Genomic DNA, 13,959 nt, shown 5'->3' on the forward strand with positions numbered 1-13,959 from the left:
AATTTTGAACTATTTTTAAAATCTTATCAATGTATTTTTAAGGAGACTATTTCCTGCTTCTCGTTGATTAATGATTAGATACGTTATAAAAGACCATTAACTTGAATGATTAAACGCTCAATTCTACGTAGTCTTCTGTATTCTATTTGCAGCTTCGGCGTGATTGTTGATCCTGTTTTTTCCATTCAAAACTATTATAAATCTGCCAAATACTAGATGAAATTAATAGTAACCTCTTACATTTCTATTAATTCGTCCAACATAATTGTCTTCAGACCAATCAAGTACCTAAGGGTCGTATTCGTCTGGTAAGTATTCTAACAGCAAATCAATATCATTAATTGGAATGAATATCAAAGCTACAGTCATTTTCACTAAGATTGAAATGAAATTATAATTATTATGATTTGTAGCAATGTTTTACATTTATGCATATTTGAATAAAATGTATATTTATAAATTATACACAATGTTATATAATTATTCTAATTTATATATTGCTGTATTATTGTCATCAGGACCGGATTAAGCCATCCGTAGGTGCTATAAGCACTGGAAAAAATTGAATTTCATAACATGCACTTTTGAATACTATTTTTTTTGTTTGTATTTTAGCCATCTTTTGGTAGGCCCTAGTCACAGTGTCAGCAGTGCCTAATGGTTAATACGGTTCTAATTGTCATAGGTATTTATGAAAATAAAAGAATTACATTTATATAATCTTGTCCATATATTCAAACGGTTACGCCTAAATTACGTTGCAACCATTTGTCACTATTCGCTTTTTTATACATTTTTTACGATCCACACTTAGTTACTAATAAATATTAATCTATTAAAAATAAGAATTCATAGGATTATTTATTATACGATTTTCTTATGTTATCATTATTCTACATTTAACTGAAAGAGCTGGAGAGAATAAGCCGCATGTTAAGAAATTACTCATATTTTTAAATGCGGCAAATGGTGAGCCCTGTTCTATGTGTAACTTAGATGTGTGTGACGCATTTTGGATATAGGTATTAAGTATAGTATATTATTGTTAAATTTATTATTTATTGAGTACCAAATCAAAATTGGACAAATTATGAAACCACAGGTTTTTTCGCACCTAGAACACACATTATGAAAAAAAATAATTACACTGATTATCTTAAACAGTTTAAGAAAATCAGAAAAATGAAATTCTATGAATATTCCATTCATGAAGGTTCCATGAATACTTTCCTCATTTATACGTGCTCTCTTATTTTATGTATATATTTAGTATTATTCTAAATTATAATTAATAAAACATTTTATTCAAAGTAGACTATAGTTTTAGTTTATTATTGTACAATAGTATAATATTACCACAGATTCGACATCAACTGCTGGATACTGAACCGCGCATTGCAGCATTTACATTGATTCATCATATTTTATAAAATACTGCTTTATGATACTTATTTTATACCTATGTTTTTAATGTAACATATGTGCCGTAAATTGTAATATATCGTACTATGAAACCAAAATTATATTATCATTGATTATAAGTAGTATTATTTATAATCAATTCGACAATTGAGATTATATATGTATAGGTACCGAATAAAACTGATTGTTTGCTGAATTTTAAATTTTTAAGATTGTATTGCTAAATAAGTTTCAATAATACTAAAAAACTATAGTCTATCAATGAAAAATAATTTGTTTTCGAATTTAGTAAAAAAAATTTGACATAGTTACGAATGGTAACTATAATTATTATTATGTTATTAGTTATATATAACTATACATAGGTATACCATGTATATTTTTAAAATAGCGTGTTATTTATATTTTATTGTCAAACAACGAGTATTTTTTCCGAATATCCGAGTCGATCATATTATTTACGCATCGTGTATTTTTAATAAAAGGCTAATTATACTAATTATAATTGTTTTTTTAACGTGTTCTGAAAATAACAACGAAAAAATGTTTTTATATACCTATAGATACTTTGTAGTCAATTTGTACATTTTGTTATGTTGAAAATAAATTAAAACACTAAAATGTAAACTCTAAACAGTTAAAAACTATATACCTACCATAGTTTTTATGTGTTATGTATTCATGTATACGATTGAGCCGACGAGCTAGCGAAAATATCTCAATCGGTCGCTCAAAATAGGGGCCAATTATGAATATATATATGGTCGTAATTTTATTTTCTATGATAATGAAAAATTAGTACAAAAATTCGTAGAAAATATTATTGGGTTTTCGAAAATTTTAAATACACCTACATTTATCTCTATATTACAGCTTATTATAGAAATTCAAAACTCATCAAAATAAATGAAAAACATTCCAATAGTCTCGAGAATTTCTAGTTGACAAAAAACTAATAGTTATTTATAATATAATATATAATATTAAATATTTCGGTAATTCGTGAATGATGTGAATATATCTATCTACCTAGTTGAATAAAGTAATAAATTACTTGGCGTAATTAGAATTATATTAATTAATGAAATAGGCACTTATGCTATAAAGTATGAATGCTATAATAGTTTATTATTTAAACTGTTTTTTTTATTTCATGTTATTTTATATTCAAATGATTAATTCACCAATTCACGAGTATCCAATCAATTTATCGATCAAATAATTTAATGAAAAAATATATAACATGCGGATATTTTGAACAATAACTAAAACGTTGACACCAGTCACCAATTTATCCATTTATCATGTATTTACTAGGTATTATTTGTTAGACGTTAGTACTATTATTATTTATTAATGTAGGTATAATTTATACTGCAATATATACTTCGTAAGAATGATATACTCATTGACATGCACGTAGGTTGTAGGTATATAATGTAAGTATATTATATTTCACATTTTTACCATGGGTTATTAAATAATAATTACTATATTTTATCTAATCTATGACTATAAACGCTGCATACGTAATGTATATAATTTGGACATGATCGACATGTCATCTAATCCCCGTATAAATGTATAATGTAGATACGGATAGCATTTTATAATCGCCATACAACGCCGATGATACTGTTATACACGAGGAGTGAGGAACTATATTATGTATAATTTTCGATAAATAAGACGATTAATTAAAATAAAAATAATGATAAGGTTCTGAAATAACGCTACGATTTATTGCTATCTATATTATATATAAATGCATAACATTGAAACGATTTCGTTAAACTGCGTTTGCTGTTGAGTTGATCATAGATCACTATAATGAGTAATGGATATTACGCCGTATATGTATATGTATTTAATACCAACTGCTATAATATCATTATCGCAGTCCACATATTATAATACTATATGAAAATTGAAAATAATAAATTATGTGTAAAGTCTGTGATAATATTGCAGTTGTACTGTATAATACTATAATGTCGTATCTCCTGTATGATAATTATTATAGTATCGATTATCGGCCTAGGTTACCGTGTTACTATCTATAATAGACGTGTCACGTATATATATCCGTATAAATGCAATATCATAGTGTTACATCGGATGATTCATTTAAACTTTAAAGTATAAGACACTTGTTGTTTCAAAATCTATTTTTTTTATATATTTATTTTTATGAATTATTTTTAAATGTAATTTTCGTTTTTTTTTTTATAGTGGTTTTGCTATTCAATTGGGTGGGTTTCTTGGTGTTAATGTGTTTATGCCAAACTGTAGTAGCTCGTTATGGAGCACTTGCTGGATTTAGATTATCATTAGCAAAATGGACGATGATATATCATAACTATAGTTAAACGAAATACTGAGATAGTGAGATGTCTGATTTATCACCAGAAAGTCGTTCAAATACATGGCTTTGGTGGTTAGTTTTGGCATTTTGATTATTGATTTGTATTCGTGCTGTCATACAATACAAGAATATCAAACGTGATTGGAGGCTGCTTAGTGTTCCTGCAGTCTGCACAAGAACGAGTGTTATATTATTAATCTGATGGTAAAGTAAAGTATGTGAAATATTTATTAAATTTATTTTTGTTCATATTTTATTTTGAAGTAATAAGAATGTTACTAGAAAAATTGTTAGAAAAAATAATAACTTATAATACTTATATAAATTACAAGTATTTAACCTTTGACAACACATGTAGACACCAACTTAATGGCAAAAATATAAAAATTTTCCGGGGGTAAAAAATACTAAAACATATAAAATTCACCAAATTTTTTTTGATATAAAATAATAAAGATTTTAATTATAAATATACTAAAAATAAGTTTGAATGGAAATCTAATTTATTAATTACAATAATATGGTGAGAAGATGCTCGGCTTGGGTTAATTTTTTTAAAAAGTATCGTACCTGTACTAATGTTGTATTTTTTCAAGACATGTCTGAATATTGTTCACGGAATCAATAAAATAAAAAATGCCACTATAAAAAAAGACACAAAAACGATGCAAGTGTTTATTTGTCTCGTATGACTTAACCTAATGGAAGTAGAAATTTACACAAGAAGTGAAAAGACAATACAGTTTTAAGATGATAATGAAGTTAAAGGTGGTTTAAAACTGTTCAAATTCCAATGAGACAGGTGCAAAAAAGTTTTTTTTGATGAATTATGATAACAATGTGGATATACACCAGAAATGATTAAACATTCTGATTTATAAATGTCGCGAAATATTCCCGCAGAAATCAAAACAAGACATATTTCAGTTTTGTATACTCATCTATATATTGGACATGAAGATATGTACTATAAGTAATTACGTACAGGGACGTATTTAGAAATGTCTTAAGGGGGGGCACAAACAAAAAGTTCAAATTTGCGTACATGGGGCGTAGAGTTGTAAAATATCTCATATAATAAAAATACGGTGAATGGGGGGGGTGGACGGGTCCCACGTGCCCCTCCCTTAAATACGCCCCTGATTATGTATTAATAGATAAAGCAAATTGTGGGGTAACCAGGATCATAATAAAACCATAGATGTTATTTGGGAGGATTATGTGGGTGTAGGAATTATCCCCATGTTACTTTTGAGGGGGAAAAATAGTACTCTTTTATCCACCCCAATACCAAAAAATAAGGTATTACGTTACAAAAAATAAATAAATGGTTCACGAGTGTACTTATATTCTAATGCTATTTTGTTTTATCGATTCAAGTTTTTTCAATTTGCATTCCTATTTTTAAAATATTTAATTTTTGCCCCTTTTAGTATGTTTGTCAAGTGTAAAACAAATTTTCATACCTTATAATATACATAGTAATTCATACTTGTTTATTATTCTAAATTTCTTGGATCTTTGGATTGAGATAGGTATACTAGATTCTTTATCATAATTTGTTTATAGTTAGAATAGAAAATGACTGATGTCAAATTCACGGTTAAATAAAGGTTCTTAAAGTGATATATCATCACATCACTCCTTTCTTCACGTAGTTATACACCGCTGGCAAACAAGATAACTGATAAGTAAAATTGACTAAAAATATATATTCTACAACAATAGTTCTTAAACTGTGATCCGCGGCAGCCTTAACATTTAAATCATATAATATAAGTTAATATGTGACATACTGACATGAATTCATTATTACAATATTGTTGAATTATTATTTTATTTTTGTCATATTTAATATGATCTTATTATATAATTAATTATAAGAGATAGACCTATCTTATCTTTATAACACCGACAACGAAATATAAAGGAATTCGATACAATTCAGTATCTAAAGTTTTAGATACTAAATAATTTTATTATTAATAGTTATTTATCAGTTTTTCTTGTTCATACGAAATATATTGGGTAACCGCACTTAAGTCAGCAGTGGTATATTTACTGCCACTAAGTGCAGTTGATTGATCATACTCAAATAACTCAATTATAGTTTTATACCTACCTACGTAATTTATGATTAATACGAGATATTTTTCAAATCATATTTAAGACTTTTAAGTTTTAAGTTAAAATGGTCTGTTCGCTAAATTTAAAAAGGTTTATTATGGTGATAAATGTTATATTTGTCCGTTTGTCATACGTTAAATACGGTTTAGTAAATTTATTTATATCAATTTGCAGAGTCGTAGCTGGGCTTGGCGAGACTTGCCTAAGCTAAGGGCACATAAAAAAGAGCACAAAAGCCAAAATAAAATATGCCCATGTTATTATTAATATTAATAATGTAAATTGTATTAAAATATTTTCAAAGTAGTTATACTACTAATACTTCATGTCTACATAGATATTAATTTTTTTATTCATAAAATACAGGGACATTTTTGGCTATTTAAGATAGATTAGATACCATTATTTAATAATACATAATATAGGAGTATACGAGTATTTATTATACAAATATTACAAAGTGCTTATGACAAAATATGTAGGTAATACGTTATAATATTATGCCAAATGATAATAATTTTGAAAATCGATTTGCATGATTATTATTAAATAAATATATATATGTTAAAGTTAAAAATAGGATTCAAAATTCAACTCATCCCCGCCAATATATTAGATACTTATTCAGTACCTTATTTAGATACTTTATTTAGTATCCTAGCAATCAAAAATCTTTAATGATAAATATGTCAAATATGCACTTAAATATGTCTATGTTTTTTTTTTATATTTTTAGTATCCTAGTAACCATTAAAAATAAAAAAAAATAAAAACTTGAAATTTGAAATGTTGTACAGAGCTTCCTTAAGCAATGTAGGAGCGCATTAATAATTATCTTTATCGGGCTGATTTGTGAATCTAAACCATCCAGGGCGTTTCCCAAACGCATTCAAATCGGTCCAGCCGTTTAGGAGGAGTTCAGTGACATACACACTTTATATATAAAGATTAAATGATTACTAAATAGTAAGTAGTTGCTATTCTGTATTCAAATGTTTTTTTTATCAAATTAAATAATATAGGCATTTATTAAGATTATATTTTATTCATCTTATTATTATATAATTATTTAAATATGTATGTACATACTTCATTATTTTTGAATGATTATAGTTGTTGTATTGTTTATATTAGAGATACCTTAAGATAACTATTGTGTTTATGTTTTATGTACAATCAAATAATTATAATTAGGAAACATTTATAATTTTTTTAAATATGATTAAATATAATGATAAAACCATTTTAAATTTGAGTGCAATTTTTTATTTTTGAACTGATCTTTTGTAATTTATGTTAAGTTGTAATTTAACTTTGATATTTGAAAAAATATAATTTTTTCGTGAAATTTAATTTTATTCTTATTAAATACATATATATTGATCTTTCTTTTTGTTATAGTTTTTATTGCTTACACGTGGTTGTTAACAACTGAATTTGGTAAATAATAAATTCCATCCATTAATATCTGTGATTACTCATTACTAGCATTTTCTTTTTAATTGTATTATTTGTAATTATATTTTGAAATGCATACATTTTTTCAATTTATACTTACAATTTATATATTAACCTAACCTAACGGCGGCGATTTGTTGTTGATGGCCCACGGCGGTCCGGTCACAATAGAAATTATACAAAACACTGTTTGTAGGATATCAGTACGCTTCACGCGTTGGTTTACTTATTCAATGTCTTACAACATATATCACCAATACGGTGGTTGGTAACGAAAGCGCACGTCGTTGTCACGAGGTAATAGCCAATAGGTATCGAATATTAAGTATCGTACAACGTACAAGATGTGCGGGTCGGTCGCTTACCGCGATTTGGTATAAATGTATAATATTGATGTCGTACATGACAAGAGTCACAAGAAAAAAACGTGTAAGTCCACAAATGGACGGTAATGTGACGGTTTCGGCCGTTAACAAGAAATATTGGGTTGACGGCAAAAATAAATGGATTTCACTCGCGGTGGTCAGTATACGACGTTTCGGGCAAAAGAGAACGAATAGAACGATGACCAGACTGACTTGTCTTCCCGTCTCACCCTGCGCCTTTCCCAGTAAACATAGCACGTATAATCTACATGTATAATAAGGATAACTTTGGTGTATGTACCTATATATATGTAGTTATTATTCGTATAATAATGGTATAATATACGTTGAAATAGGTTGATTTTACGTTGACGATAGGTATAAACTTATTCGCATTTAATTTTTAGCTAGTGAATAATGCATTAGCTAAATATATATATGTATATAATTATATAAGCTTACAAAAAAATATTCATTCAATATACTATACTACTATAGGGTTGCCATTCATCCTCCCGGTGTCCCTCGACCGGTCATTAAATTGGTACCAGTTAATCGGTTAATGGGAAGCGACATCTAAAAGAAAATAACTTTAATATTGTGTTATTTTTAATGTTTTATCTAAAAAAAAATTTCAAAATCTGGCAACCTTAATACATTACATTTATACAAATAATATTTATCATATACTCGAAATATATTCTATAATTATACGAAAAATATACATTCTATTCTTCAAAAATAAACGAACTTTACACAGAAAATATTCACTGCATACTCTAAATATATACTAACGTCTAACGTTACACGTAAAATATCATAAAAACGACTTCATACTCTTAGGTACGTAGAATATACGTCGATTAAACACGTACAACTAACGGATACTCAACGTTGAATATTGGTTAAATAGTTATCTTTTGACCTAAATTTATACAATAATTATACTATTTATCAACTTAACATATACGTGTATTATACGTTAACTCGTAAATAATTAAATATAAATTTTACAACCAATATTTATTATCTACTGAATTTAAGAACAGTAGTTTGGATAGCCTTTTTCCCAACAACCTTTTCTGTTCTTTAGATAAGATTGCTCCGGCTTTGGAGAAAAGCCTCTCCGACGGAACTGAAGTAGCCATGACACAAAATGCTTCATACTTTCTTTATACAAGAATGGGTAAACTGTTTTCATTTCTTCCCAAGTTTCAATTGGATATTAAGAAAAGTAACTGGGGTTGATAGATATTGCATAACCATTTTGTCAGTTCTTGATTCTGAAGACATACGAGATGTGGATCTTTTTTTACATTTTTGGTGTGCCAAATTTTTATGGTGCTCTCATAAATCAAACTGTTTTTCAACAATATCTGACTGTTCATCTTCAGATGAAGAAGAAATAACACTATATTCCGCAATAGCTGTTTTAAGTTTACTGATGGCTTTTGAACAAGCAACAGGGCCTTTGAAATGAAGGTTTTTAAATCGTGGATCAAGTAATGTAGCCATAGAAAATAAACTACAATGTTCGATACTGTCAAATCGTAGTAGATTTTTGAATGACAACAAAATGAGCAGCTTTTTTCATGTTTGCACCACTATCACTCGCAATAGCAACAATCTTTTGGTTGTCGATGCTCCATCTATATAACCACTCAGATATTTCATTAGCCACTGAGTGCAGACCGGTCGCTGCGGTGCCTGTATACTTTGTACCGGTGAGTGTTGCGTAACGTGTCACAACGAGGACGAAGAATATCCGATTTATAGTTTCTTACACATTATTCTGGTAGCGTTGTTTTTTTTAGTATATCCAAGTCTTTATTTTTATAGTAATCGAAGGAAACAAAAATACACGTTTACTTTGCAAACAAGTAACTATGGATGTACTGCAAAATACACCTATTCGTTTTTCGAATCAGCGAATATATTTTGCCTTGGTGTTATAGACTATAGTCATAAATCTATACACATATCTGACGGCGTAAACATAGTGGCGTGGCCTATAGTCAATCACAATATTTTATTATCACAAAAAAAAAATAGAGGTTAGTATTATACTATTAGGTAGGTACCTACTTACGGGTTACTAGTAGTTATTAAATACAGAGTGAAAGAATGAAGAATGACTTGAAAAATACAAGTAAATTAACTGAACAATACTGTGTTTTATACTTTTATACTTTTATTAATACGTTATGGTTTAGTTTGATAGTTAGCTTAAAAATTATATTTATGGTTTTTATAAATTTAAATTGTTTTAACAGCTGTAGCATATCTTTCATATTCTATACGATATTTATGATTTATTATTATTTATTTATTTATTTATACTTTTAATATTTTAATTTGATAATTAACTTAATTATAAATTAATTATGTGATTTTTATGTAAAACATATTTGATGTTTTTACCGTGTCATTTTTTCCGTATCTATCGTTTTTTTAGGTTTATAATATCTATATTTAGTTAGTGAATACTGGATAGTTGATACACATAAACAATAAACATATAAAAATATGATATTGTTCACAAAAATGTATATTACTAGTAAGTAACTAATTACAGTGAAAATTGACCATTGTGTCCCTACCTAATCTACGATAAACAAAAGAGTTTATTTACTACGATTACTTATTACAAATTAAAATAAAACACAGGTACTGAGCGTCCTAGACACGAGGTATATATCAAGATTGCGAACCTAAACATTTCTAAAAATATATTTTGCTATTTTCATCGTTATCGTTAGTTAATGACAATGTGTCTTAAGGCAGAATATTTTTTAAAATACTTTGATAGTTCGATGTATACAAATCGAATTTTGGTCAAGTAATTTTTGAGATAAAAAATATTAAAACATAAAATTCTTTTCTTTAAAAATGTTATTTTGCAACGACTTAAAATTATCTATGTTAAATAAATATTTTTCATACGTTAGTGTTTTCTGATATAATGAGTGTTACGTTATTATCACCCCATGTCCTACATTATTATTTAATAACTTTAAAATTAAAATAGAAAATTCAACAGGCTGCAGCAAATTAATTTTGACGTTTATGTTTATTTATGATATTAATTTACAATTGCCATTAAACGTCGTCTATAATCTGTACCTGGTAACCGTCTGGTTATCTTACCATGTACATATATTATTATTTATTTATTACGCGTGTCTGGCATTTTATGGTTAGCGATGGCCGATGACGGCGGGCATCATATAGACGTTTAAGCATACTATTATTAAGTATACTCAGTGTAGACCACTGTATGTGTTTAATCGAGCAGTATGATTTGTTGATTTTATTTGTAACAAAATTTGGTTAACGTTCATTATTATACTGTACCTACCCAAAAGTTGAAAATATTCAACTATCTCACCGAATGTTTGAAAAGAGTTATAGATACCTACCGATAACTTTGAAAAATAACAAAATTATTTTATTAAATTTATTAATCATATTAATCATAATAATTTGTAATATGAGAAAATGGTTTCAAAAAAAAATTCTAATACAAACTACATAGTCTAGTGTACGGAACTCTGGTGCAAATGGTGCAATATTAGTATTACTGCATCCAATAAGTTGTTATTTTCATATTAAATTTATAAAGAAAGATGATTGTCGGATTACTCGGATTTCATTGGAAGCGTGGACTTATGTATATGATATTGTTGGAGGGAAGATTCGAAGATTCCAAAGATGTATCACTAATTCTCAGATTGTCTTTGCTTTGATTATAATGTTAATGGATATAAGGGTAGGAAACACGTTCAAGGATTTGGGTATAGTATTTTAACTATATTAACGTTGCCCCTCAGATAGAATCTTCTAATAGTTGTAAAGCTAAAAGCATTAAAAATGTTTGGGTGTGTCAAACGTATTTGTACTCAGTTCAAATTGGTCGCACGTTGCACTAATCAAATTATTATGCTGTGTGACTGTGACTTTGTACAATTTATGCTTGAATACTGATCTGTATTGTGGAATCCGCATGCAATTAATCATAGCTGTCTCGGGGAACGTGCACTGCGTATATTTTTGTACGTAGCTGGGTATGTATTAAAAATTAACCATTAACCACATGATTAACTATTATCCAGCCATTTATTCTCTGCAATTATCCACGTTGGCTGATAGGAAAATACAAGTGAATTTAACTTTACTTTAAAATGTACTCTCAGGTGAAACTGACTACTCAATTATCTTCCCTTACATTAATTTCAAAATCTTTACTTTGGCCACACGTTAATAACTATCCGTTTGTAACACAAACTATGCTGCTAATGAGCCACTTGTATAAGAATGATGAGGATTTTATAGCCAATATTGGACGGAGTATCTATCATGAAAAGACAATTTAAAATTTTAATAACTCTTATTATTATTGGACCTTATTTTCTAAATATAATAGCCAAAAACGATAAACTCACTAGATGAGAACTTTTAATTCAGGTAAAATTAACCTTTTAAATTTTGATATTGGTGTCGTGATCTATTGGATGATTGATGGTTCATTCCATTTAATTTAAATTTAATTTATATCAAGTCAATAATTAATAAATAATTAAAATTAAAAAAATTAATTAAAAAAAATTAAAATAACGTTGGGTTCTATCACTGGATGGCCTCCCTCCTCATGTGTTCATGTTGTAAATAAAATTGTACGTATGTGTGCTCAAATTTGCTTATTATGCCTTATTGTAGCATAGATTGTAAATATTCTAATATAATAATAAAAAAAAAAAAAAAAAAAAATTTTGATATACATTCATCCAGCAGCTTTACAATTCGTTTATAATAACAGAATAACTCTTCATTATTAAGTTGTAATATACACATAATAGTTAAAAATGTGGTAATCAGGGCAAGCTATCACTATAAACAATTAGGTATATTATGTTCTATGTATAGGTATATCTAACTGTCTAAAATAACATTTATATTTTGGGAATTTTGAAATGTGGAGATTATTAAAATTAGAAAATATATATAACCTAACTCAACTATAGTTGTATGAGATTTTATTTTTATCGATTATAATAATGTGCATTGTTAATATTTATTACCTACCTTGATAATTGATAATTTGATATCGTAATTTGTGAATCATAAATAGTCACATCATCTATAATGCTTTAAAAATATATATTTTTTGACATAGCTATGTAAAAGTAAAATACATTTTTAATTTGTTTTATTAATCATATTATGTAAGATCTGACTAATGACATTAATTTTCCACATCACACATAATATAACACATTTACAATCCATATACAGTGCATATTTTAAATATATTGTAATATGTTATTGTAATATTATAGGTATCTATCGGTTATTTTTCAATCATTTTTAATATAAGACAAAAGTTCGGAGATCTCTTAGTTATTTATTTCTAGGTGATTGTGATCCGTACAAATTATAAATAATGTATTTTCAATTCATTTTATCAATTATTGAATTATATATTATACTTCATTCCATTATGTATTTATATTTATTAAACATATTTTGATATTTTATATTATAACAAATAATACTGTATTAGTTTCTTAATAACTAGGTACCAATTTATTGTATGAATCGAGTTTCAGTACCTAATATTTAATTAACAATTAACATTTAATATAATATAATTGTCATGATTTGACAAATAATTAATAACTTCAATAGTTATAGTACTATAGTAGATATATAGACATATAGTACTTACCTATTTTCATATAACAACGATTTCAATGAACATGTTTTACCGAATCTAGTGTCAGTTATGTTTTGATGAGATGTCTATAAACGCGTGGTAATGTGATATGTGTATTATAGTCGAACTGTTTAAGTAAATAACATATCAATATCATAATTCATAACATAACCCTCAAGTATTTATAAATTATATATATATATATAAAACAACCTCAAGCTTTTTTATATGTACCACTTTGATGACGACAGTACGACACTATTTAACTTTTTTTTCCATAGAGTTGTTCTAACTACTCCCACGACGCCCATTTTTTCGAATAGCATTCAGCTATCGATGCCGAAGGGCTTCAATAGTTCAATGTACCTTAAGTGTCCCGTTCACTGCAATTGTGTCACTACTTAAGAAAATACAAAATATGTTGTTTAGTATTTGAGAAGCTGAGATTTTCCGGTTAAATTCAAAATGGTTAGGTTCCCAATAAAAGATTGTTTTGCAATAAACAATAG

At 27.3% G+C, this 13,959-nt stretch overlaps 1 pseudogene; it reads right to left on the reverse strand.

Annotated features, from left to right (window-relative positions):
- Positions 1-8,747: 8,747 nt before the first annotated feature.
- On the reverse strand, positions 8,748-9,471 carry LOC132919102 (uncharacterized; annotated as a pseudogene).
- Positions 9,472-13,959: the final 4,488 nt, after the last annotated feature.

This window comes from Rhopalosiphum padi, chromosome 2 (assembly GCF_020882245.1).
Source record: "Rhopalosiphum padi isolate XX-2018 chromosome 2, ASM2088224v1, whole genome shotgun sequence".
Classification (NCBI taxonomy): Eukaryota; Metazoa; Arthropoda; class Insecta; order Hemiptera; family Aphididae; genus Rhopalosiphum; species Rhopalosiphum padi.